This window comes from Condylura cristata, unplaced genomic scaffold (assembly GCF_000260355.1).
Source record: "Condylura cristata isolate star-nosed mole 26May11 unplaced genomic scaffold, ConCri1.0 scaffold00001, whole genome shotgun sequence".
Classification (NCBI taxonomy): domain Eukaryota; kingdom Metazoa; phylum Chordata; class Mammalia; order Eulipotyphla; family Talpidae; genus Condylura; species Condylura cristata.
Window position 1 is genome coordinate 58,755,327 of NW_004567102.1, and position 26,985 is coordinate 58,782,311.

The 26,985-nt window shown below is 37.1% G+C and overlaps 1 protein-coding gene across 1 annotated transcript in view; it reads right to left on the reverse strand.

Annotated features, from left to right (window-relative positions):
- Nucleotides 1-26,985, reverse strand: part of MAN1A1 (mannosidase, alpha, class 1A, member 1) — a 160,979-nt gene that overhangs the window by 127,106 nt on the left and 6,888 nt on the right. The gene's annotated exons all lie outside the window — the stretch shown is intronic.

The window sequence follows — 26,985 nt, forward strand, 5'->3', positions numbered from 1 at the left end:
CTAAGGAGAAAGGTTAAAATGGTTTTTAAAAAAATAGGTATATAGTTAGGGTCTCTGGATTCATTCAGAAAACTAAAACACCTTGAAATAATTTGTTTTCTTTTACCCTGATTGAAATAGTAAAATATTCAAAAGGAGAGAAATTATTCAGGTAAACACAATAAAAAAGATGTATGTTTTTGGGTGAAAATCTCAAATCTTAGTCAAGGGATCTTTTATAATTTAACTTTCCTACAGCACACTGGTAAAGTCTGAATTACTTCAATATTGCCTCCTACTCCTTTGTTCACCAAATTAAACAGCTGTAGATCTTTGAAGAAGTCACAGGTTAAAAATGATTATAAATAGTATTTTTATTAAATGCCGTTTCTGGTAAGTTAAAAAAAACACTAGTTAAAATATTTTTCACATACTTCTATAGTGTCATGGCTGCGTTCTAATTTCTTTTTCTCAAATATAATATTTCTAACACTCAAATATGTGTGTGTGTATATATATATTTATATGTGAAAGACACAACTTTTTCCAGCAATGTTTTATTATAGCTGTACCAAATCTTATATAAAATAGGTCACTATACTTGTGACTTCATCAATTTCCATATAAACTCACATTCTTCTATGTATTTTCTTCTCATTGTTTGAACAACATTAGAATTCCATACCCTTCATTTCTGGAAACAAGACTGTTGTTCCAAATAGAGCAGTATGACCTTCTACCATGTGCAGAAACACTCTCCTAGGACTGAATATAAAATACTGTCCTTGGTTTAGGATTCTCTAACTTGATTGAAAATATTCTTGCTTAACATGCATCTCAGAACAAGGGGAATGTTTTGCTTTGTCCCAGGATGTTCTGTCAGGATATATGAAGAATCTGTCCATCCTGTCTGTTTTCTTAGCCATCTTGGAAGGAAAGAAATGACCCACTTATCGTTGTTTTACTGACAAAGAACAAAGGTCCTACAATCTAATGGGTTAAATATATGGTCTGCAAATATTTACTCTGGCCAGTGGTGAGGGTGCTGCCGTAGCTTCAGACCTCCAACAGGATGTCTGGCTGGTTCCTCATTACAGCATACTCTCACAGAAATAAGCAGACCAACCATTGTCAGCCAGGCAGATAGCAAACTCCAGGAACAGATTCTCTGGCAGATTTCCCACCTGCCCTTGGACTGGACTTTCCAGACCCCAACTCTCTCTAATTCAGCCCTGGTGCCAGGCTGAACTGTTCACTCCTTCCACAAACATCTGAGCACTGGCAGCTTAAATGGCCGATACTATATTCAATCCTGACAACAAAGGCTAACCTGTGCATAGCTATATGGCAGTGATGAGTCTTGCCAGGATCACTAAGTGTTGCAATTTGGGGTCTACTTCAGTTTTTTCTCTTCTCTCTGACTTGGCCTCTAGTTTCTGTGCTCTACTCAGTTTAGACCCACAATTACTGCAAATTGCCTTGTTAGTGTTCTTTAAAGCCAGCCTCATCCTCTCCTGTGTTCTCAGGACTACAGTGACCATCTCTTGTACATGGACTAGCTTCCTAGCATGATCTCTAGCCTTTGGACTCCTCAAGCCATGGGCCCAGTTCATCACAGTAAAATACCTGGTGGCGCAGAGGGTTAAAGCACAGCACTAAGAAGATAAAGCCACTTCCACATGAGTTCGATTGCCGCCTGCTCTGGAGGTGACCACATGGAGCAGCAGACCTCTTCCGATCTGCCCGCTGTTCCCCTCAGCAGTGTACTTCGTCAATCTGCCTGTTCTACTCCCGACTGTCTCTGGTGAAGCCTCTCACCGCTCCTGCACCTCTGGCCTATACCCCAGTTCTGTATGCATAAATAAATAAATCTTTAAAAAAAAATACCATTCTACCCACTTACACCTATGTGAGGCAAGAAGCACAATCTATGTTTTACTAGTCCTGTTTGAACTTTTCTTTCTATAGGGCTAACACATGTGAATGTTGACTCACTGTAACCCAACATCCTCTCCTCAAGTCCTCAAGTCCACTAATTCTGAATGGAGAAACTGAAACATTTCCCCATGTTTCACCGATAAATCTGTTTTCTTCAATGCCTTCAATCTAAGGCTCTAAACTATGAAGTAGAAAAACAACATTTGTGTAACAGTCATTTCAAAATTGGGGGAAGGTTTTAATTAGGTTTGGGGGAAGGCTTTAATTAGGTTGCAACTGCTATGCAGCTTGATATTTGATGTGGCGCTCAAGATGCAAACAAGCCCAAAGCAAGGTGACTTGCTGACAGACACCTTCTAACAGCACAGATCCTAAGAAATGAGCTGGACTATGTACAAACCCTTGAAAGATGTCAATTACACTTAAAACTAATCCCTCTTAATCATAAAGTCTGTGAAGAAGTAGTTATCACTGTTCTGCCACTTCTAGAGGGTGTCACAAATAAATGAAAGACAACATTAAAAATGTTAATTCTGTTGTAAACTACTTTTCCGAGTTTCTAGCCCTGATTACAGAAAATGGCAAATGTGACTTATATCAAAAACATTTTCTTTGTTAAGTGCCTGGGTGTTTCTCTTTGTAACCACAAATTCAAAGTTGTAATATAAGACCCAAAAAGGGTGGAGAGGATATCATCTTCACCACATTCTTCACCACAATTAACACCTTTCTTTTGCTGGTATTTTTGTAAGCCACAAATTTGTTCAACACAAGAAAAATGTATTTTCATTATAATATGATCATAAACATTTTTAGCAATACTATCACATAAGGAGTTTGAGCAACTCCTTAATGTCCATCATTAATCCAGTGATGACTTATAGCTACAGGTTGTTGTGGTTTTGGCCATCAGTCTAAGTTTCTCCAGGCAGATAATAGAGTAGAGCTAGAGGAACATTTCTGTCCCTTCTGGATGTCAGTCTAAGCAGTCCCCACACCCAGCAGTAATGTACATGTCAACTAATTTATATAATCATTAAAAGGACAAATTCTGTGAAAAAGGAGAATGGATTAGTGTAGTCTTCTTAGAAAGGCCAACTACAGTAGCTAAATTTGGGGTGGAGATGAGAGGAATAAGGTATGATGAAGGAAAAAAAGCAATTGAAGGAAATTCTAAATCACTGGATACATTAAAAAAATAATTGAGAGGAAGTAAAGACAGCAAACACACAGCTTCATATAACATTCAGAAATAAAAAATACACTGGCAAAACATTTCAGGACTTCCAAATCATACACAACAACATAGGCAATTTCTAAATAGTAGCTATGAAGGCAACTATCTAGACATAACTGTGTTTTAACATAACATAGTAACATGTTCTCAAATTCAAGTAATTTCTTTCCTATGCTATCCAAAAGAAAGGTCACAGAAAATGTAGGAAATTAAGAAAACTAGAAATTCCATTCCCTTAAATTTTCACAGGAACAGAACACTTAAAATACATAATATGTAGCCTAGGTTAAGCATACTTTTCTCGTGATGTCTATATGTTACATGTAAAAATACACATGTTAACACATACTTCTTTTTTAAAAAATACGGGGCCATATTTCATTTTCTTTTTTACTATAGAATTCTAGCCCCATGGGTGTCAGGCATGAATACCCTTAGTTCACTAATGAAACATGACTATCTTATTTGAAAATGAAATTGTTAAAGCCATAAAAGGTCACTGGCTAAAAACAAGGTTTTCAACCTCAGCCCTATTGACATTTTGGTTAATAATTCTTTGTTTTGGGCACTGCCCAATGCATTTAGCAATATTGCTGGCCTCTATCCATTAAAGTCTATAGCACATACCCCAAGATGTCTCCAGACATTGCCAAATGTCCTTGGGAGCACAGGGAACACAAAATACCTCCAGTTGAGAATCAGTGGTTACGACTAACTGTTCAATTAGATTAATAAACTTAATACTTAAAGGTCACTATACACTATTCAATTTCATCCACAGTAACAACTCTACAAAGTAGGGACCATTGAAACTCTCACTTCACAGATGAGGAAACTCTGATACAGAAGAGTTTAAGTTACTTGCTCAAGTACACTGGACACAGAGAAGGAAGTCAAACCCAAGGGGTCTGGTTCCAGAGTTTGCACTACTAACTTCTACACTATACCTGCTACAATATGGGCAAAGTAAACTCAAATGAGAATGACTTTTCTTTCAAGATTTTTTAATTGTCTTATAACCCTAGGTACCTAGTATACCTGTACTGAGTTTAGAATATTTATGTGGAAAACAGAAACATTATTTGGAAAGTAGTAATTAAAATAAGATACTTTATTTTAAACAGCACTTAGTAAAGTCTTCTCAAAAGCCCTAGAATAGAGAATATATTTTCCTCACATTTCTTACTCTTTATATGTGGATACATCTTAGGTTTCTCTTCTCTATCTACCTGCACACAGGAATTAGTTTGTTCTCTTAGAACTACTACAATCTTGCTTCCTTTGGCTTGACTTAATGCTGTCAGTAACCTGGGATACACAAAGCACTTCCTGAGTAACAGCTTGTTTACTGAACAAAAACCACAGCAGCAGGCCACAACAATTTGCCAATGGCTATTGAGCAGTTTTTATATGTAAAGGCAGGTACTTGACTTCACAAACTGCACTCTGTATAGTGCCCACAGTAATAAATAGAAAAGTCTCCAAAGGTATCTTTTCAATAATCCCTGGGCCTGTGAATGCTATTTTATGTGGCAAAATGGGTCTTTGCAGAAGTAAAGTTACTTGAGGATAATTATGGTGATCTTAAAATACAGAGGAAATCTTGGGTTATCCAGATAGATCCACTCTAACCACCCACGTCCTTAAAAAGCAGAGAATATTGTTCAGCTGGAGACAAAAGAGAGGCCACACAAGGGAAAGTCAGTTTGCCTGAGTAGCATGAATACCTCTTGCAGTTTGACAAAAGCGGGACAATGTGAGCATAAGCACAGGCAACCTTGATTAGCCAAGAGGCTCCTTTCTGGGAGCCAGCAAGGAAATAGGAACCCCAAGTTCCAAAATTTGGCAACAATCTGAATGAATCTGTAAGTGGATTCTCCTCCAGAGCTACCAAGCTTCCATGGCAGTTGACACCTTGACTTTGTTCTTGTGATTCCCAGTGCTGAGAAATCAAAGAAACCCACTCAAAATCTTATCTAAAGAACTGTGGGACATTAACTTGTACTTTTTAAGCTGCTACATTTGCATTAATTTGTTATGGTAGTGATAGAAAACTACAGGCTGGAGACAAGGAAGAAAGGTAATTAACTCACCCACTGCAACTTGCCATGAATTACCAAGCAGCAGACAGAGATTTAGAAACCTGGTCTCTTAACTCCCAAACTATGTTTTTTTAAAAAGTCATTTACTGCATAGTAGAAACAAATAGCTTTGTCTCTCTCCACTTACTAACTAATGACTACAGTAGTCATGGAGAGTAGGCAATATTATCCCTTTTTACATCTGAGAAAGGCTCAAAGGCACAGGCTTGGAGGGTTAGTAAGTGTCAAAGTTTTTTTTCAACTCATTGCCTCTGCTGCCTTTAACAGTACGAATGTAATAAATATATTAAAGAGATTTAAACAAAGCGTGCTATAAAAACATAAAAGCAAGGGAGAGAAATGCTTTCCAGCTGAAGGGCAAAAGGACTAGCTAAGAATTTGTAGAGCTGGTAAGATTTAAGTTGATGGACAGGTATGATTTCAAAAGATAAATAGTACCTAATTTCTTCTTAATTTAGAATTAAATTCTGGTGTGTAGGGGGGTGGGGAGGTAAGTGTTCAATGCTAAAGTTAGTGCAGCAACATGACAGACATCTTCAGGGCAGATAAATTGGGTTCATAAGCTAATGTTTTGCAGGTATGTTTGTATCACAGTTAATAGACCAACATGAAAATGCTAATACCTTTGAACTGTCATTTAAGGAAGGTGGAACATTCTGTAGTGAATATATAGCAGAAGTTCAGGCAATCTGACTCTAATAAGTATTCCTACAATAGAGTAGCTTCTAATAAGATAAATGCAAGAAAGCAGATAAGAGTGGAGCACAGAGGGTGGGAGAGAGACATCTGTGCAGTCAGCAATCCACTCCTCTCTGACACTCAGAGGCTCTTGCCATTGCTACGCTGCTACTGAAAATCAATACTCCAGCCCCTGGCCATTGCTGATTAGTGACCTAACTAAGGCTCGGTCAGAGTCCCCATTCTGGGAATTTGGAATTGAATCTCTGAGATGCTTGTTAGAAACTCTATTAGTGTTCAGACGTATTGGCCTGCAAATGCATAGACTAATACATAGAGGGTTTGTTTGCAGAGAAAAGAACAAAGAAGATATGGCTGCAGACAGATCAAGCAGTCCAGGATAAGAAACTGGAAGAATGGCAGTCGTGGTCCAAAGTGCCTTCCAGATCAACAGTTCCAGGTCCTGTGAGGTCTTATACTTCTTAACCTAAATCCATGAGATACTCCTTCCTCTCATATTTATGATAGTTATCCTTCCACCCTTTTCTTAACTTGAATCGATTCATATTCTTATAAACATGATTTCTTATATCAGATTCTCAAGAAACAAAAGGACCTGACTGCACATTTTTGCCTGTTACAGACATCTAGGGAAAAAACACCAAGACTAGGTCAGCTTCTTATCTGACCACTCCAAATATGTCAGAATGTTGACCACTACTAAATGGGATCATCACACATCCATGGCCTCAGCACCAACTGTGTACTCAGCAGTGCCCAATGAGCTCCTGTTTTCCTCAGCCTTCCTGTCACCCCTTGTCATCTTGCAGACAACATCCCACCTCTCTAGTCCCATCCACTCCACTGTGTGTGGGCCTTCTTCAAAGAGTTGTCTCTGCACGCCCTTACTTCCATTGCAATATGGCTTCCCCCCAAATATACTACTAACCCTGTTCCAGTGGGGTTGAGTTCCACTAGTTTGTTTTACCAAAGCCCCAGGTCAAGTCTCTTTCTTTGCCTTTCAAAAGCATTTGACCGTATTAAAACACACTCCTTAAAATATCAAAAATTGGGGGCCTTTCCTGGTGGTGCAATGCACTAACGTGCAGCACACTGAAGCTATCTGCAGCCACTATAACACGATCTCAATCCCCAGCCAGGGAGGTGACCCACATGGCACAGTAGCCCTCTTCTGTCTCAGTAGTATATTTCAATCAACTTGTCTATTCTGCTCCCCACTTTGTCTCTGGTGAATGCTCTGACCCTCTGCACCTGTGGCCTGTACCCCAGTTCTTGTATGCATAAATAAATAAATCTTCAAAATATTTATATCCAAAATCAAAACTACTCCAGGAGCCACACTTGCCTAGTTTTCTTGCTGCGTTTCTGACAGTTCCTCCTCTATTGCCTCTTCCTTGTGCAGCCTTTAAATGTTGATGGCCCTCAGGTTTTAGGCCCTGAATTCTTCTATGTGAACACTCTAACCTAGAGTCAGCTTATTTCCTTCCCAGATTTGATGCTTTGAAAGTTATTTCTAGTTTACTCCCCTTTGCAGTACTTGTTGCATAATTCCATCTACCTCAGAAAGGCCATTTGCTCTTGGACATCTTTCTCCACTAATCAAAATGTCCAAAATGACCCCTGGCGCCACTCAGGAAGCCCAGCACCATCTTGTACTCCACTTCCTCCCTCTCCATGTAAGTGCTCATAATGTTCTGTAAATGCTAGTTTTCAGATCTTTTAAAACTTCAGGGCCCTCCCTGGTTGCACGGCGGGTTAAAGCACAGCACTGAAAGGCTAAAGCCACTCCCGCATGAGTTCGATTCCCGCCTGCCCCGGAGGTGACCACATGGCGTGGCAGACCTCTCCTGACCCGCCCGCTGCTCCCCTCAGCAGTGTACTTCATTGATCTGCCTGTTCTGCTCCCCACTCTGTCTCTGGTGAAGCCTCTCGCCGCCCCTGAGCCTCTGCCCTGTGCCCCAGTTCTGTATCCACAAATAAATAAACCTTTAAAAAAAAAAAACTTCAGGTAACACTGAATTATAACATTGTATGTCTTAGGTATCAGCATGGACATGCCCTATTAAGTTCATCACTAAAAGTTCAATTTTATCCTTCCAGAAACTTGCTTACTTTCTCTAGTCCCACCAACTCTTTGTGCATTTATGACATATTCACCTTTCACCTGTATTACTGCAAAGCTGACTAACATAAGACCCTGATGCCAGTTTTATACAAAAATGCAAACCTGATATTATTTCCCCAACCTGAAACCCTTCTGTGGTTTCCAATGATCAAGATATACGCTAATCCTTTCAAGATCCATTCTGCTTTACTTCTTAGGTCCACTTCTCAACATTCTCTCCTCAACTACAGTTCCCTCGTGCAGTACTTTGACCTACCCATAGTGTACACAGAGATGTGTTCCCATTCCTGGAACACTTCACATCCTGCTCCAAGCTGCCTCAGGTTTCTCTGACACTTTACCATTTAGAGTGTTCCTGAGACCCCCACATTTGAGCTAACTGTTCCTGGCATGTTCTCCTGCCACACCCTGTACTCCCCCAGTGAAGTATCAATCACAGTGCCTTTCACTCTATCTCCTTGGATGCCAAGGTGACAGTGGTTACATCTGTCTTGCTTGTCTGGCCAGTGCTTTGCTTGGGGTGGAACTCCTAAATATTTCTAGAACAGGTATTTTGGGTGCTTCTTAAATTGATTTATTGAAAGAAAATGATATTAAGGTTATTTTTAAATAACCTTTGGACATGAATAACTGCTCTACTGGCACATCTGCACATACTTTAGAAGGAATTACAGTGTCTGAGGTTTCATCATCTAGGAACAATTAAACATGTCTTTGTTGTCACTTCTACTTAAAAACTGAGTGTCATGTCATTAACAGTCAGTATTTGACTCATGTAAACTATTTGAATCTTTTGGTAGTATATATCATATGGATTTAAAATTCACCTTTCATTTATGCTAATATGGTCATAATTTATGGAATGTCTTAACTTAAAAAGTTAGCAACTGCAAGATTGTTTATTCTAAAATTTAGAGGACTCACAGTTGCTCAAAGATGAGGTGGAGAAAAGGAAGCAAATTTTGAATCTTTCAAGACACTATCATCTTCTTTCTCTCCATTTGAATTTAAACAACTTTCCAGAACACCCAGTTACTTTCATTAATGCTTAAAGTATTGCTTCAGTTGATTATATACATACAAACATAATCATGTATATGCATATCATTAAAATATATACCCATACTCTTATGCATACATATGAAACATGTGCTTAATATTGAATATATTGTTCTTAATATTGAGTATATTCCTAAATAAGCTGATCATGGATTTTACTTTCAGAATTAAGAAAATAAAAAACAAAAACCACCCACTATGTTATTTGTCACAAGCTGATGTGTAAATGCTGCCAAATCTCACACTCATCATCCCCCAACTTTTTAGGCAATGAGTGACTGGTGACAAGAGGACCCAGTGATTTAGCCATAGAGTGCCAGGACACTGAATTGCAGGGGTAGGAAGGCACTGGGTGCTGAGGAGCCTTCATCAGGAGTAAGAGCAGCGGGAGGCTACATTCTAGAGCCACACAGCCCGCAAATGAAATTCTAGGGAAGGCATCTCTGTAACCCCAGACTATTTACTTGACTCTTTAGTCTCAATTTCCCATGGGACAAACCATTCCAAATTCACAGGGTTGTTCTGAGAATTAAATGAGATTATGTATAGACAGTGGTTAGCACAGTGTCTAACAAATAGTCAACACTCAATAAAAGGTATACTATAGTTACTTTTGTAGTTTTCACCAGTCCATCATTAAGATTGCAGATAAAAGAGACAAAATCTATGCAAAGATTGTAACTACCTACTTATTGGTTGCTTTAATTATATATAGATTCAAGTTACATAGAGAATCACTTAAAGAGATTATTCTCAGAATAAGAAGAATAACACACTACTGGGACTAAAGAAGGAAGCATATTTTAGAGACTAACAAAAAAAGTATGTTTTTAATTAAATGTGTGGTCTTAAAAATTACCTCCAATTTATAGGCATTGTTATAAATTTTATTCAATTAAGATAAAATTATTTTAAATATTAAAGCAAAATTTTGTTCAATAATGATGTTATATAATAATGAAAAATTCTGGTGGTGCAACATACAATACACTTTCTTTTATGGCCACTACTGTGTTCTTTGTCCCTAGGATTTATGAAGACAGGAAGGATACTCCAGGGTGAATTATAAGAACAATATCCCACTTAAAGAAAGAGCCTCTTTCCTGCCAGTGTGGCTTACCACCTTTAGCTCAGCCACTGAAAGTGCTATCTGCAAAAACTTCCTAGTGTTTTGGAAAATATAACAATAGTATGTGGATGCCTGAAATTTCAAATCAATCAAAGGCATTTCTTCCTGATAATAGCCTTTGAGCAATTCCACTGAAAGGCAAAGACCCAAAAATATGCTAACTAGACAGCTTTTCCTGCAAGATTTCTAAAGTATAGGAATGAGTGTTCTCTGAAGTCAGGAAAGAAGTGACCAGCACTCACTTCTGGAATTCACATCTAAAGTTTCCAGGAGCCAGGATGTTTCTCAGTCCCTGCTAACAACACTTCTTTAAGGTAGTCAGTAGCCGCACTTTTATATTTACAATCCCACTTGTATTACTCTCCTGCTATTTATCTTTATGTCATTAGCACCCCCTCTCCCTGAGGAAAAAAAGCAAAAGATAAATTCACAACATGGGGAAAAATCATGACTGAAGAAGACATCTAAATTAAGGCAGCTCAAAAACAAATACATAATACTTGTAGCATATCTAAATATAAAACCCTAAGTCTCTTACCTAAAGTAAGAACTTAGGTTAGAATGGTCTTCCTGGGAGAAGAGGGGTTAAAGTCTTAGTGCTATCAAGCTATTGCCAGCTAATACAGCATGAGTTCAATCCCAGCCAGGAAGCTGACCTACGTGGTACTGCAGACCTCTCCAGTCTGACCCGCTGCTCCCCTCAGCAGTATATTTCAGTGGATCCACTTGTTCTGCTTTCCAATTTATCTCTAGTGAATCCTTTCACCCCCTGCACCACTGGTTTATACCTCAATTCTTATATGCATAAATAAAAATTTTTGAAAAAGCATTTAGGTTAAAAATGTTACTTATGCATACATTTAGAATAGCTTTTCTAGTGAGGAACTTAAAACTAGTTAATTTAGACCAATATTTGGTATCTTTATGGTTTCTTTAACTTTTTCCTAGTCCACAAAATCCATTACACATGCCTAAATTCTAGGGTTTTAACTTGGGAAAATTGAAAACATAATTCTCCAGGTCATAGCTGGGTGGGGAACTACAATCACAGAAGCAAATGTACTGGATTCCAGACTTACAGTCAAACTTCCATGGGACTACTCTAAAGAACCACTATGAAGGAGGTAGACCAACAGAACCTCTCTTACCTGCTCTCCAATGGGCAGCTGTCTTTACACTTTGGTATTTCAGCTCATCACACTATGCTCCAACTTGGAATAGTACTCTTCCCCACTTGTAAGATTGAAGTGGTCTGTTTTCAATCAGTTTTAGAAATGCTGGACAAATCTTAAGAATAGAAATAACCTTTGACTTTAGCCTTTCCTATTTTCTTTAACTCCAATAGCAATCAGATTTAAAATTCAAAGACTGAAAACTATGGGTGGGAGAAGTTTTTTTTTATAGGGTACAAAAAGACTAAAACATACATAGGGTCAACAAAGACTACCTCTCTAGATTAATCCCTTTTCATTAAAAAATCCTATTTTGAAACCTAATGAGACATAATTTAAAAATTAAAAATATCAGATCAAAAACTTTCATTACTTGAGGGTGAATTGTAAGAGTTTAAGTGTTATCTCTTACATAAGATTAAATTCAGCCTAAATATTCTTCAGAAAAGTCTTTAAGTCTATAAAGTTCAATAAAAGACAGCTAACTTCTAGAACATTAGCTGGTGTTCTGTTTCCAAATCTAATCCTCCAGGCATAAACTACAAAGTTAATAAAGAGCAGATTAAAACCAACTAAGAACAAATTATTAATTCCGTTTTCCATTTCACTCTTCAATTCTTGTTTTAAATGCACTAAGAATCTCTTTTGCCGACTATGAAAGCTGCAGCAGTTCTAATTATCAACGGATCTTTATCACAAAGGGTGTAGATACTTCCTAAATGAAAGCACCATATGCCTAATTATTGAGCTAAATTTATATTCAGAGCTATCTCTGAAACATTTTCAGCACACAAAATATTTCTTTTTCTGCCCTTAAGATATTTCTCCAAATTTCATTCTTCTCTGCATTTTGTCTTCCCACAAATACGAACATTTTTGTGACACCAGGCCAGGAAGCCGGACACTGATGAGCTAGCACCCTCCTTGGGGTTTTCCTAAAAATAAGCATGCTGGGAGATAACAACTGAAACAAAGGGGGGAAAAATGCTTACTTTCCTGCCACAGGAAGAAGAAATTTTGGAAACCACTACCAAGGAGGGTGGCAACAGTAGAAGATGCAAGCTCTTAGTTAACATAGCAATATCACAGCCAAAACTTCCTCATCTTTCCTGGAAGTGACTTCTCAAATCCCAATTATTTATCAACTTCTTTTTAAATCAGGCTTATCCTTTTGTTCTTATCAACCCCTAGTTGGTAAAAAACATATTAACTAATGTATGTGTCAGGCACTGTAAGGCTAAGTAAGAGACTCACTTAAATTTTCTCCTTTAATTAATATAACAATGCAAAAGGGAATTATTGGCTTCATTTCACAGGAATGGAAAGAGAGTGGAAGGATTTCCACTCTGCCATATTACCTCACAGTTTGACTAGGTTGTGAAGAATTTTGGTGATACACTTTAACTGTTCCTCCTTTTGATTTTACTTAAGTTGCTTTCCACTGTTTTAAGTTCTGGGCCATGACCCCCTGGAACATAAAAGGTGTCTACACATTCAGGGGGTCTAAAATCTAGTTGGAAGACAATACAAATTCCTGTTAAATTAGTAAGATGAAGAGCAAAGACTGAAATGGTAAATGCCACGGGAATGTGGAGAAGGGAGAGATAAGCAAATGCTGAGAAGGAAAGACACAGATTTTGAGTAAGTGAAAAGACACTTCATTTGGGAGAAATAAAACAAGGCAAACCCTAAATTAGGTGGGTTCCTCATTCAGTAACAATGCAATTTTGCTTAAAATACAGTCTCTTTAATATAGGAGTGATCACTCAAAATGAGGATTTGTCTGATACTATGTATATAAACTTTTTTTCAAAAAAGATTTATTCATTCATGCATACAGAACTGGGGTACAGGACAGAGGTGCAGGGAGTGAGACAGAGTGGGGAGCACAACAGGCAGACTGATGAAGTACACTGCTGAGGGGAACAGGGGGCGGGTCAGGAGAGGTCTGTTGCCCCATGTGGGTACCTCCAGGGCTGGGGATCAAGCTCCACTGAAGGGTCTGCAACTAGCTTGCAGTGCTGCGCTTTAACCTTTTGCACCACCAGGGAGGGTCTATAAGACTATGTTTGAGGCAGATTTGTATGAGACTATGAATACCAGCTTAAGGGTATTCAGTGCACTGTTTGTCAAACTTTTCCCACCGGACCAGTGGTATCTGTATCTACTGGGGACATGTTAAAGTTGCAAATCCACCCAGAACTACTGAATGAGAAACTCTGGGACTAGACAGTGTTGGTCACAAATCAGTGTTAATGTGCCCATCGGTGATTCTGAAGCTCAATGAAGTTTGAGTTACTGCTCCAGAGAAAAAAAGAGGACCTCTAAAATCTGTGTTGGCAGTAAGAGAAAAAATGATATCTTAGGAAAATTAACAGAATAGTAACCTACAGAATGAATTAGAAAAGGAATCATAAGCAAACTCACAGTCATAGATTCTCTAAAATGCAATTATTTATATGAGATCACCATTTTAAGAAATACAGTATAAGAACTGGGGAAAGGAGACCAAAGTGCTTTCTCAAACTATCACACCTTCTTCCAGGGAAAATCTGTATTAAACTCCAAATTTTCCAGTGGAAAATAATATCTAAGATATGACTTTTCATTTTGGTGTGATTAATTGTAAGCATTATTATAAAAATACCTTCACTTCTCAAAACTCTTTTGTTTAGGTTAAAACAACCCACTAAATCAACATTAATTAGGTATGCCATGCTCTAAATATGGTCTACACCTCTACACAGTAATGAACAGAAATGAGGGCTTTAACATAAAAATCACATATGTGAAAAACAAAATTCAGGGTATACATATAAAACAGACTACCTTTTTAAGCAAAATAACAACTTTTATATTCAGGTAAGTATTACCACCATTAAAGGAACCTCAAAAGCATCTACACTTATTTAACAATGTTGCATTTACTCAGAGAATATTTTTATGAACCAATTTTTACAGTCATAAAAGAAAATTAATGTAGTTTTTCATTTCATAAATCATTATGAATGAAACTTTAAAGTAGGAAAAGGCATTTCCTACACTGATTACTCTCTTTATACACTAGAGCTGGTTTGGAGTGGTTTTTTCACTGTTTAAAAACAGCAGGTGTCCTCACAAGAGATAATGGTGAAGCCCTAAAGAAGGGTTATCATTGGACAATATTTTTTAGAATGTGTGATTAAAGGGGGTTTGAGGCTGGTAACATTTAATCTGAATAACTCCTTTTTGGTTTCTGTGTCTTAAAAAAGCATTTTCATTTAACATATGTTTACTGTATCTTATGGGTGATGCCCAGGGCTTGCTAACACAATAAGGGGGAAGATTTTCCTGAAGTCTGCAACATGGAAGTCCTAGAACTCATACATGGTTATAAAGAGCCAATGTGACAGAAATTCTCCAAATATACTTTTGGAGTAAGAGAAAACAGAAGTACTTCAAAGCTACACTTCAACTTTATCTTATTACTGATAAAACACTTAAACAATTATAATTTTTACTAATCCTAACTGCAAAAGCAGTTTTCAACAGTAGTTAATAAACCATTTTCATTTTTATGCTCCTCAAATTTTCTTCCACCCATCTCCATCCCCCTTTAAAGAGATTGAGTTCCTCATTATGCAACTCCTAGAAGGATTAAATAATGAAAACTAACCAAATTCTTAATATGAGTGAATGTATACATGCCAATTATAAGATACACATTTTACTACATAAAATTTCTTGTCCACTGGAGCTGGAAAAGATCATGCTTAGTGAGATAAGCCGGAAAGAGAAAGAAAAATACCGGATGGTTTCACTCATAGCAGGAGTATAATGGACCAGGCGAGAAAATAACAAAATAATGAACAACCATATACCAGAGACATTTTGTGGGGGTGGAGTGGGGAATAGGATCAAAAACGGGGGGTGGGGGGGGAAGGGAGGGAAATGCACGGGACTATGGTGCTGGCACACGGGTGATTTGGTGATGGGAAACCCGCGGGGATTACAATCGAGATGGGGAAAAAAATGTGCAAAATGATGTAAAAATAAACTTTTGTAATAATTTTAAAAAATAAACATGTTTAAAAAAAATTTCTTGTCCACATCTTAATAGGGATGCTTTTTGAATGGCTGACTTCAGCTAATAACTCCTGGAATCATAATATGAGCTGCACGGGCATTATGAGAGATGCACCTCTGTGAGGTGGCATTTCCCTCACCTTTATAATATGCAGTCACCTTGGACTATGTTCTCAAAACACTGTGAACTGTTCTTCCTGAGCAGGGGAGCTATTGAGATTGAAGGATGGAGCTTAGGTGAAGCTATAGAACACATAAGACAGGTGGGCTTTCAGGCTTTTGCTTCGTTGGCTTTGATATACCCAGGAATGTGGAAGGAGAAATACAGAGAAGAGACAGTATAGACACTTGGAAGAGGGGTGGGTAAGTGACGCATAGAAAGGCTGGCAGAGAAAGGGCAGCTGTTATCTTTATTTTGCACTTTGTTTTACTCCTTTTGTCCTGGAAGTGCCTTACCCATCTATTCCATGACAGCAGGTGCCTTAGACTGTGGTAAGCTTTTAGGCTTCAGCAGTCCCCCTTTAATGGCATTTGCCCATGAAAGGATGAGGAGATGGTGAATTTGGGGTGTTACATGAGGAAACTATTAGAAATATCCTTTCTCTTAAGGGCACATGAATTCTATTAAAGACCTATCACGTTAAGAGCCTGCTTCCTTTCTTTTTTGTAATAGATAACAGAATCCCTTTAAGAGCATGCACCTCTTCATATTTTGGAGCCCCTGGGTACTCTTTGGTCACATGTTAACATTAAGTACACGATGAAAACCTATAGCTCACTAGATTATAACAGTCAATATTGTTAGTTTACTATAAAAATAACATGTCTCAGCAAAAAATAAATAAATCCTAAATATTCTAAAATTACGATATCAAACCACAATTTATAAAAGAATACAGTCCACTTATATCAATAATTATTCATGATGTTAACAAAGCCTCAAAGCCAAATTTAGACAATTCTTGTGATTGGCAGACTTTTATGAATTAACCAAGGTCAGAATGTAAATACATTCTGAAATGTACAGCTCTTCACTATCTTAAAAAGCATGTCTAAAAACGTATTATCTGAAGGAGTTAGCAAAACCCCAAGTAAGCAAAGAACAAAAAAAGCCCAAACTTCTAAAACAAATTATACTTTTCTTTTACTGTAAAATCAAAAGTAGACAAAATGTACATTTATTTAAAGCACTATGGAGCTCTAACATACAAAAGACTGGCCTGCTGTTTCAAATATAAAAAAAATATTGCTATAACAGCTTATGAATACTTTGTTATATTGCTATAACAGCTTATGAATACTTTTGTTTCTGCTTAAATTTTCTTCTTTAAGAATGCAGTCTGGGGCCCTCCCTCGTGGCACAGCAGGTTAAAGCACAGCACTGAGAAGCTTGGGGCACTTCTGCATGAGTTCGATCCCCACCTGCCCTGGAGGTGGCCACAGGGCATGGCAGACCTCTCCTGGCCCTCCCACTGCTCCCCTCAGCAGTGTGCTTCGCTTCATCTACCTGCCTGTTCTGCACCCCACTCTGTCTCTGGTGAATCCTCTCACCCTCTGCATCTCTGGCCTGTACCCCAGTTCTGTATGAATAAATAAATCTTAAAAAAAAAAAAGAACGCAGTCTGGTAAGACCTACCACTTTTTGATGTCACTTCTGAAATTTTATTTGGATTATTTTTGATCTTTAACTATGATCTTAAAATATTAGGAAACTACCCTACTGAATTTATTGAACAGAAACACCCCCCTTTCTTTCCTTAGATTCCCAGAGAGGCCAATCACTTCTTTGAATATTGGATGCAAAAATCCAATTAATAACTTAATAATGAAAATAAGCTGATGGAGGCTGATTGGATCTTACCTGAAAAAAAAGTAGACAATCCCAAAGAGCTTGGAAAGAACTCCTTCCAATAAAAAAGGACTTTTTATCCTAGGTGTCAAACTCAAGGAAGAAGCAAATTTTGTTGTGACTTTTTAAATATCAAAAGCTACCACATTTCAGGAGCCCATGACCTCCTATCTAGCTTGTAAGGTTCACTTTTCCTGATAAGCTCTGTCTTCTTCACAATCCTATTTCTTTAAAAACTTCCTTATTCTGCACAACTCATAATTAGGAAATGCAAATAGTCAAGCAATACAGGAAAAAAAAATGTTGCTCAAAGAGAAGTCAAATTAAATAAATATACAAGGCATTGTTTCATCATCTATGTTTTTTATAAAGATTCATCAAGCTACATTAATTATAGTCAAGATAGAAGTATAAATTGTTTTGAAAATGTCCTGTGATCATTTGATCTATCATTTCCCCTTTTAGGAACTTAAGGGAAATTCCTTCTCATAGCAGTGGAGGAAATAAAAAGAAGATGAAGATAACAGTCACAGGTGCTTATCTCATCCTTATTTGTAAAAGAAAAAAGCTGGTGATAATTGATATGTCCTATGGTGCTTCTATTTGATATATTACACTATTAAACAATGACACTTATTCTTTCAAAAGTATTACACTTCAAAAGAGAATGAAAAACTGTGTATGTGTGTACTATGGATATAATGGGCTGTGGGAAGCTTATATGATGGTATGGAGGACAGGATTGTGTTCACATGGCTTTGACTTAGTGATACATTGTGAAGGATTTTCATTTCTACTTCTGTATACTTTTGAAATGTTCCTTCCTGAGCAAGCATTATTTTATTATGAAGTAACACAATGAAAGATACTTGCTGCTCCTGTGAACCTAGTCTCCCCCTTACTGAGACAAATCTCAAAGTATAACAAATTCTGCTGGGCAACTTGGTGAAATGCTTTTTACAACAGCCTTTAAGAAGCTACGTCAAAGAAAGGCAGACACTGATGGTGAAATTTCAGGCAGCTGGGAATGTGATTTTGCACCATAACCCTTTGCTGCCTTAATTGTTCAAGAGCTTTATCCTTTTTTCCCATGGTATGACAGAGATATAGTGAAGGAATGCACCCCCTGAATAGCTCCAGCACACATTCTTGTGAAAGAATGTACCTCAAACATCAGCTGAAGGAAGCTGGATATGGTCACCTACCCCATGGGACTGCAGCCCTGGTCTCTCTGAGACTCTCATCCCTTGGCACAATCAAATGCTCTTCATAGAAATTTGAAGAGAATATTCAATGAAGAAAGATTTGATAAAAATGGAGACCCCAGCAACAATTTAGTCTCTAGATAGCCTGGTTTCATGTCTTAGTCATAGTCATACACTGGCCTGATACATCAATTATTGCCACATCCTTTCTCATAAACCATAAGCTTAGGAAAGTAAACATCCCCATCAGTGTTGATGAAGTTATTTTAGTCTGTAGTGCGCTATGTTATTAAAAGATGCCTGAAGTGGCCCTCCCTGGTGGCGCAGTGGGTTAAAGCACTGCATGGAGAAGCTAAAGCCACTCCTGCATGAGTTCAATCCCCGCCTGCCCCGGAGGTGACCACATGGCGTGGCAGACCTCTCCTGCACGCCCGCTGCTCCCCTCAGCAGTGTACTTCATCGATCTGCCTGTTCTGTTCCCCACTCTGTGTCTGGTGAAGCCTCTCACCCTCCGCATCTCTGGCCTGTACCCCAGTTCTTTACAAATAAATAAATAAATCTTTAAAAAAAAAAAAAGATGCCTGAAGAATATGATGTCCTTTCCATATTGGTTGGCCAGCACCCAGATTGGTGAGCTGCTGGATTATTTCCGAGCCTCCTCACATATTAATGGATACTGACCTGTAATGCTTGAAAAAAGCACAAGTAAAAATTAATATAATATGACGAATATCACAATATAAAAGGATTGGGGCAAAAGACAGGTTTTTCCAGATTATACCTAAGTGGCATGCTGATTATTTTTAATTGAAAGAAACTGGAAGACAGAAGAATGATGTTTTGCCTATGACCCATCCTTCCTGCCCCCTCTCCACTGCCTGATTTTCCTGGACTAGAGTTTGCAAAATCTGCTTTCAATGCATATGTACAAAAACTTATAAATTTCTGTTTTTAAACTTGCCACATTCTTTGTTCTGTCCTTGTCTCCTTATATTTATTAATCTTTTCCAAAAACAATATAATGTTGCCACTGGACTGACCAAAAAAAGTGCTGATATTCTATGGAGTCCCATGTGCACATGATCAAAGTTTGTCTTTTCTCTTGCTTATTTCTCCAGTGGTGATTTAATTATTTCCCAGTTATGAGCACATAGAAGAGCAGAACAGGATTAGCTTCTTCCTCAACAGTGTTGGCAACTCTAAAGGAACAATAAAATGCTGGCTCTGTGTGGTCCCGTGGATTTCTGTAGAAAATGAGATCTAAGACTGTGACAGGGCAGGTTCATCAAGGCAATGATTTTTACCACTTCAGATTCCTGGACCTCTCTCATCCTGCAGAGTTTAACAGAAACCAAGGGGTGAGAAATGTTTTCTATCTCTCTCTAAAGTGTAGATTAATACGAGAAAACTGGTAGAACTTGTTCTTGGTACAATTACTCTTGGATTTCTTTGTTGATCCTTTTCCTCCTATGGGAAGTTTTTATTTTCTGTCCTGTCTTCTGTTTTATATGTCCTGAGAAGCAAACCCAGGGACTACAACTGCAGGCACAAAGCGAATAAATCTGCTGGTTGGCCGGCACCCAGACTGGTGAGTTTATGGCTTCACCAGACATGTGTGTGTGTGTGTGTATGTACATATATGTATATATGTGTATATGAGGGTAAAGTTATGGCTAAGAAACACCCTTTGAAACATCATGACTGGATTAGTTGGTCACAAAATGGGGCTAGACTCCATCTCCTGCAAGAAAACTTGCGAGAAGGTACTCCATAAAACAAAAACAATCTCTATTTCCAAAGCATGTCACATCCCCCTTTTGGGTTATTGCCTAACTCCAAGATATTTGGAGATTAGGTAAAACTGTTATTGTGCAAAGCCAAGAGAAATCTTTCCATTTGCCTTGTTTTGTGTATGAAAGAGTGTAGCTGCATGGCTTTTTCAGTCTGAGCCATTCAGGTGACACACTGAAGCACCCCTTAGCAGTCAGTAGGAAACGTTTTCACTGGAATCTGAATACTGTCTCATAAACAGCACACTTTCTGTCCAGCTGTGTTAAACTTTTGGGAACAGAGGTTCAAGTCCTAAAGGACTTTGTCATCTTAAACTTTGGTGCCTGTTGACTGAGTAATGCAAGTCTGTTTCCTTAAAATAAAACATAGGGAGTACATGGTGTAAGTATTGTGATGGCTGTGTCTTTTGTACTCTCTTGGAATTTCTCTTGCATCATCTTTGATACATAAAAAAAGGGTACTGGTTTCAGTCACTGTTCAAACTGGAAAACACTTCTAAAATTGAAAAATTTTTAAGACCCCAAATCGTCTAATTTTGGAGAGGACTTATAAAAACCTGCTTATGATTCTAGTTAACAAACCACTGAACCCACTGCCTGCTGGGAAATCCCTCTCCATAGATCAGTATGAAAGTTGGCTGAAGGCTGATTTCTTTAAAAATGTAATAAACACCCAAGCTACTTAAAGAGAGTCCTTCAAACTTGCAAGCAGTAATAAAGCACGTTTTAAAGGCTAACCATTCTAATAAATACATATAATTAAAACTACTAGATATAATAAGGGAGATGTCTCCATATAAAAAGAAAGGAAGGTATGTGTTTTCATTAAGAGAAGTTACAAGAGTGGAAATCCAATTTGTTAAGGAAAAAGAAAGTAATTTTTTTAAGAAGTTAAGCTTTACAAAATCTAAAGGCTAAAAAAAAAGAATGCTATGGAAGGTTCATGGGAAATAAATCTAGAGGGTAAGGATTTCTGTGTGGCCAACTTGTATAAGATTGAACAAATTTTTTAAATAAAGATTTTAAAGTTAAGCATTGATATCAATAGTATCCTTATGTAAACAAACTAATTTTCTTTCACCTGCTAATGGGATGAAATAATTTTGGACCATTGTTCTGCTCCTGATAAGGAACTGAAAAGGTTTTTCTTTGCATTTTAAGTAATCTACCTAGAAACCAAAGATGTTGGTTTCATATTATCTTTGTCAGCTCTTGTAAGTAAACCTTGTTTTCTCAATACTAAGAACTAAATTTTGCTCAGATCTGAAGTTTGTATCTATACCTTTGAAATCTTTGTCACCTTGATTAAATGGGTAATTATGATTTCATAATGACCTATAATCCTACAAATATTTTTAAAACTTTTAATGGTTTTTACAAATGCTCCAAAATTAAATTCTAAAAGGAGTCTTTTGATTCAGTAATGGTGATTTTTTTTCCAGATATCGAACTCTACTAAAAGGAATACAGTAAACTAATTATGTTTATTTGATACTGAGGTCTTCGGAAGCATTGTAAAATAGGAAGTGATGTTAAAATATTTTGAGCTTACATTTGTATAAATTGCTATCAATATAAATGTATAAAATTCCTAAAAAGTAGTTGTCTTGTTGCAATTTTTTTATGACTTTTCATTTAAAACACTGCTGTAATTGGGTTATTTCTTTTGTTTCATGTTAGGAATTTCTCTGTAATTTCAATTCAACACTTCTTGTAACAAAGGGTTAAAAAAAAGTCTAGTGTGAGGGAGATAATAATGGTGCTGTATATAACTGAAATAAGGAATGGTCTTTAAATTTATGAGAAAATATTTGAATCCTTTTCAGAAATGTATGTGTAAACATACCTACGTGTATGAGTGACAGGGATACATTTTGAGATATGTATATTAGGTGATTTTGTCCCTGTGCACACACTATCAAGTGTGATTACACAAACCTAGAGAGTAGAGCTTAGGATACAGGTGTGGGAACACTGTCATGTATGTAGTTCATCATAAACCAAAATATCATTAGCAACTTAGACCTATACATATATTTTTAATGTATAATAGTAAATGTGTTATAAGATATACAAATAGAAAAATAACTCAGTGTCTTAAATTACTAGAGCATACAAGAAATTATCCAACTATTTGCTGAAGACTAAATATTGTAATTAGATTGTAGTAGTAATGCTTTGATTCTTTTCAAAGTAATTTGAAGTAATTACTATGAGTGTCTAATTACATATAAACTTTCCAAAAACTTAAAACTTTTTTTTTCTAAGCTATTAGCAATTTGGTAAAGAATAACCTTGTAAAGACTGGACATTTTCTTTTTTCTTTGTTTGATTCCTCCAGAATCAATTTGTAAACTCAATATTTTTATTTTTATGGAAATATATTAATTTACATTAAGTTTAACAAACTTGTTCTTCCTAAAACAAAATATGATAAAAGACAGGATTATATTACAGTGCTTTGAATGTCATTGTTTGTGGATATGCACAGACTCATGCACAGACTCAGCTGTGACCACACAACTTTCAGGAATTACAATGATGTTAGGAAGGCAGCCTGCTCACATTGTTCCCAGCACTTCAAAAGATGAGAAGGAAAAGTTGCCCCCTAACAAACCTGGAGGACCTCAGGATATTTTGTGGACATTGAGAAAAGGAGAATTAGCCCAAATATATAGGTACTACAGCAAAAACTTCTCATGGCATTTGAAGCTATCACATATTCAGTTTTAGATTTCTTATAAAAGAAGTTCTGTGCAATCAGACTTTTTAAAAGCCCAAATGGTTTTAATTGTTATTCTTACTCTATTTACATCTTACTCTAATTACATACATTATTCTGTTTATATAAATTAAGCTCAGATAAACTGCCAGGCTCGCCCCATCCCTCCCCCACCCCCCTGCAATTTGTTTTACAGATTCTGGTTGATTCCTGTTATAGAAGACTGACTTCAACATGCTGTTGCTACCTATACAATCCACCACAAACCCCTTTCTGTATGTGATCTGCTCTTGTTAACCCTTTATTTCAACAAGTTGGGCACAGATCAAACACCCATCTTATGTCAATGTGCCAAACCCTGGCCACATTATTTAATCAATCTGACTTATTGGTATGTTGAGATCTAGATAGTGCAAAGAAACTTCAACAAGCTCTTGCTGATGTGACTGCAGGCAGCTAACAATGAAAGCTGAATGACTGAGCAGGTATGGAATCCACGATCAGATACCTCTTCATTCTACAGAAGCCTAAAGACCATTGCTTTTTTGGATAAACAAAGGAACTGAAAAATTTTCTCGTTGCATTAGAAATGGTGGATCCCCCACCCCACTCCCATGGAGATATAACAGTACAACAGTAAAGTAAAAACCCTGTGGCTTGATTCCTAAAATGTCATCATTAAACTTGTTAGTGTAGAGGTTGCCAGATAATCCTATATAGGTATTCCTGTACAACCTAGGGTACCTCTGCTACTCCTCTGAGCAGACTTCCCAGTACCAGACTGTATTTGTGTGATCAAAGGTCTGGAGTTACTTGACTAGGTGATACAACCACGCTGCCAAAACCAACTTCAGGCCAACTACAGAAGCTATTTCACAACACTCTACTGTTAGAGATTGAAAAGCACGTGAAACTGGAGGTGTGTGGATTTTAACATTACCACAGGTCTGGGACACACCAGATTCTGAAAGTACCAACTTCAAACCTAAGGATGTCTATGAGCCACAATGGTCTTTTCATGTGACACCAAAGCATATAAAAGATTTCCAGCTAAGAGTCCAGGGAAATATGGAATTGGAAATCTGGTATCTTCTGTCATGAGACACTCCACATTAAATGACAACCATTAAAAAAACTTGGGTTCTTTTGTTCACAAAGTTGTGCCACATAAACATAGAAACCATAGAAAATATAGTGCTCATGTATCACAACTCCCTGTTCTTTCCAGTGCTAAGGGTTTTACCCACAAGTTCTGGAGATCAAAACTAGAAAAGGCAATCTTGAAGCTCTCTATAGTAGTAGAACAAAATTCAGTGCACATTGAAAATACTCCAACAAGAAGTTAACAGCTTAGCTTCTTCAGTATTTCAATACTCTAGATACACTGACTGCTTAACCAGAAGTATCATTAGTGAAAAACAGTGCTTCTTTGTTAATCAAATAGGGTAAGTAGTACATAATTTAAATCTGTAGAAGACAGAATGTTTTTTAATCAGATAAGTGATACATATACAATTTATAGGACTGATCCTTTTTTTTTGTCCAATGGGATTTAAAGTATAGTGAGGTTTTGTGTTTAACTTGTTCCTTTGTTTATTCATCCTTATTCTAATCTACATCCTTTCCTTTCGTAAATCTCTTACTATTCAACTACTAATCGTACTCTACAGTCACTGCTCAGTTTTTCATACAGGTCTTTAAATCATGTCATTTCACTCAAGTCACATTTCATTATGACATTGTAGATGAGAGAAAGAGTATCACAATTGATGCAAAATATTATTAAAAGACTTGGTTTTATTCTATGTAGTTTAGTTTAACAATGAAACTGCCAGAGAAACTTCCTAAGAGGGACCTACTGAGAATAAAAACAGACTTTCCAAGATGTACCTGAAATTTTGAATTGACAGAAAGACGATTCCAGAATGATGTTTAGTTTATCTAAATAGGCTGCAAGTTTGAATTGACAGAAAGATGATTCAAGAATGATGTTTAGTCTATCTACCTTCCTTAAAAAACAGGAAATATATCTTCTCTGACTGAGAAACAGCCTTATCTTTCTAGACTAGACTTTGCAAAATCTGTTTTTGATGCATGTAACCTAATCCTGCAAAAATTTCTTATTCTTTAACTTGTAAAGTTCTGTGCTGTGTCATTTTCTCCCAAGTTTCATTAACTTTTTCTAAAAACTATACATACATAACCTCACTGGAAATTACCAGAAGACTTCATATTCTATGGGCCCTGCTGTATATGTAGTCAAAGTACATCTCCTTTCTATCAATTTAATTATCTCCCAGCTACAAGGCCCAAAAAAGGTAGAGGAAGATCAGCTTCTACTCCAACAGAAGCAAGAGCGATGGGAAAGTAACGGAGCAAATCAAGGACTGGTCTTCTTTAAAGAAATGTATTTTTACTGAGGTAACATTGGTTTATAATACTGCATATGATTTAGGGGTATAGGTCCTTGTGATAAACTTAGCAGTAGGGAGACAAGTGGCCTGAAAGAAAAGGCAGGCATGCTAGTTATGAAAGTCAAATAAATACAAAGGATATGTGGGCTTTTAAATTGTATTATCTCTGTTTTGGATTATCTGCAAGACTGCTGGGCTCTAATGTATCTAAAGCAACTGCCAAAGTATTCATGACAGAAATGAGGGCAGTGACTTTTAAATGCTCTTAGCCTTAATCTCATTTGGTTTTCTTTCAAGTACCTAATGATCACAGAAGTCTTTATCAGCCTCAGTGGGGGTGGAGTGGAGGAGAGGCATTCTTCAGAGCAACAGAATAAGGCAGTATTGCTTTCTCAGGCAATAGTTTACCTAGCAAAGATATTCCATCTTAAAGCAAGTCTCGGTGGGGCTGCTAGCTGCCACTTAAGGGCTGAGAGGGAGGCCAGCCAGACTCCAAAGCATTTATTCTCATTAGAGTTCAGCTCTCACAGGCTTCGAAGGGCCTGGCTGCTGCAAGGAGCCATCTCTGTCGTTAGTTCACTGGCCGAATCTCAGGAAGTGAGAACTCACCAAACCTAGTGTTTCATATGTAAGAAGACCAGCGTCAGGATCTCTCAGATCCTTCTTGGGCCTGAAAACCTAAAAAGAGATCCAAATTCAAATCCCCCCCAAAAGGTCAAAATCTTTGAGTTACAATGTACAACTGAATTTTGACTATCAGGTGACAGATTGAGGTCTGATTATAGAGTTTATCATAATTATATTATTTTTGCAAGTCTCAAATTATCTTTTTCTCAACTTCTTAAAAACTCTCTGACAAAGACAAAACAGGTACACTTCACTCACTATTTTGGGGCATAATTTCAATGCTTAAGGAATTAAAAAACTGTGATTACCCTAAGATGGTATTTAAGCAAAACGTTATTTGTCTATGAGGAAAAGACAAGTTAATTCTCGTACACGTTTAGAGATACAGAGGTTGGAGAAGTATACAGTTTTAAAGATACCTAAAAATTTTGGAATATGTTAAGATTTGTGAAAGTCAGAGTTGGCAAAAGCACAGTAAAATGATACCTGTCTGGAAAGGTCATTTTAAATGAACTGAAAATGTATCCCTTTAAGCATCAAAACTTAATTTGAACTTTATCTGATAACCTTTTGAAACTTCATTGTCTACTTTTCTCATTTATTAAACAGCATGTGAAAGAGTATAATCAATTTTGGCTTGATGGCTTTAGGTAGTGACTAATTAACAGTAATAATAAACAAGTAGAATCTATTATACATTCACTGAATACCTGATGTTATTCTAAGTGCTTTGTAGGGATGATCACTTTAAGTGCTATGATCCCAAACAGTGGCTACTTTATTACATTTTTAATAAGAAAACTGAAGCTCTAAGACATTAAGTAACTTGCCAGATTCAGACCTTCAAGTAATAGACACTGGAATCAGTCCTTA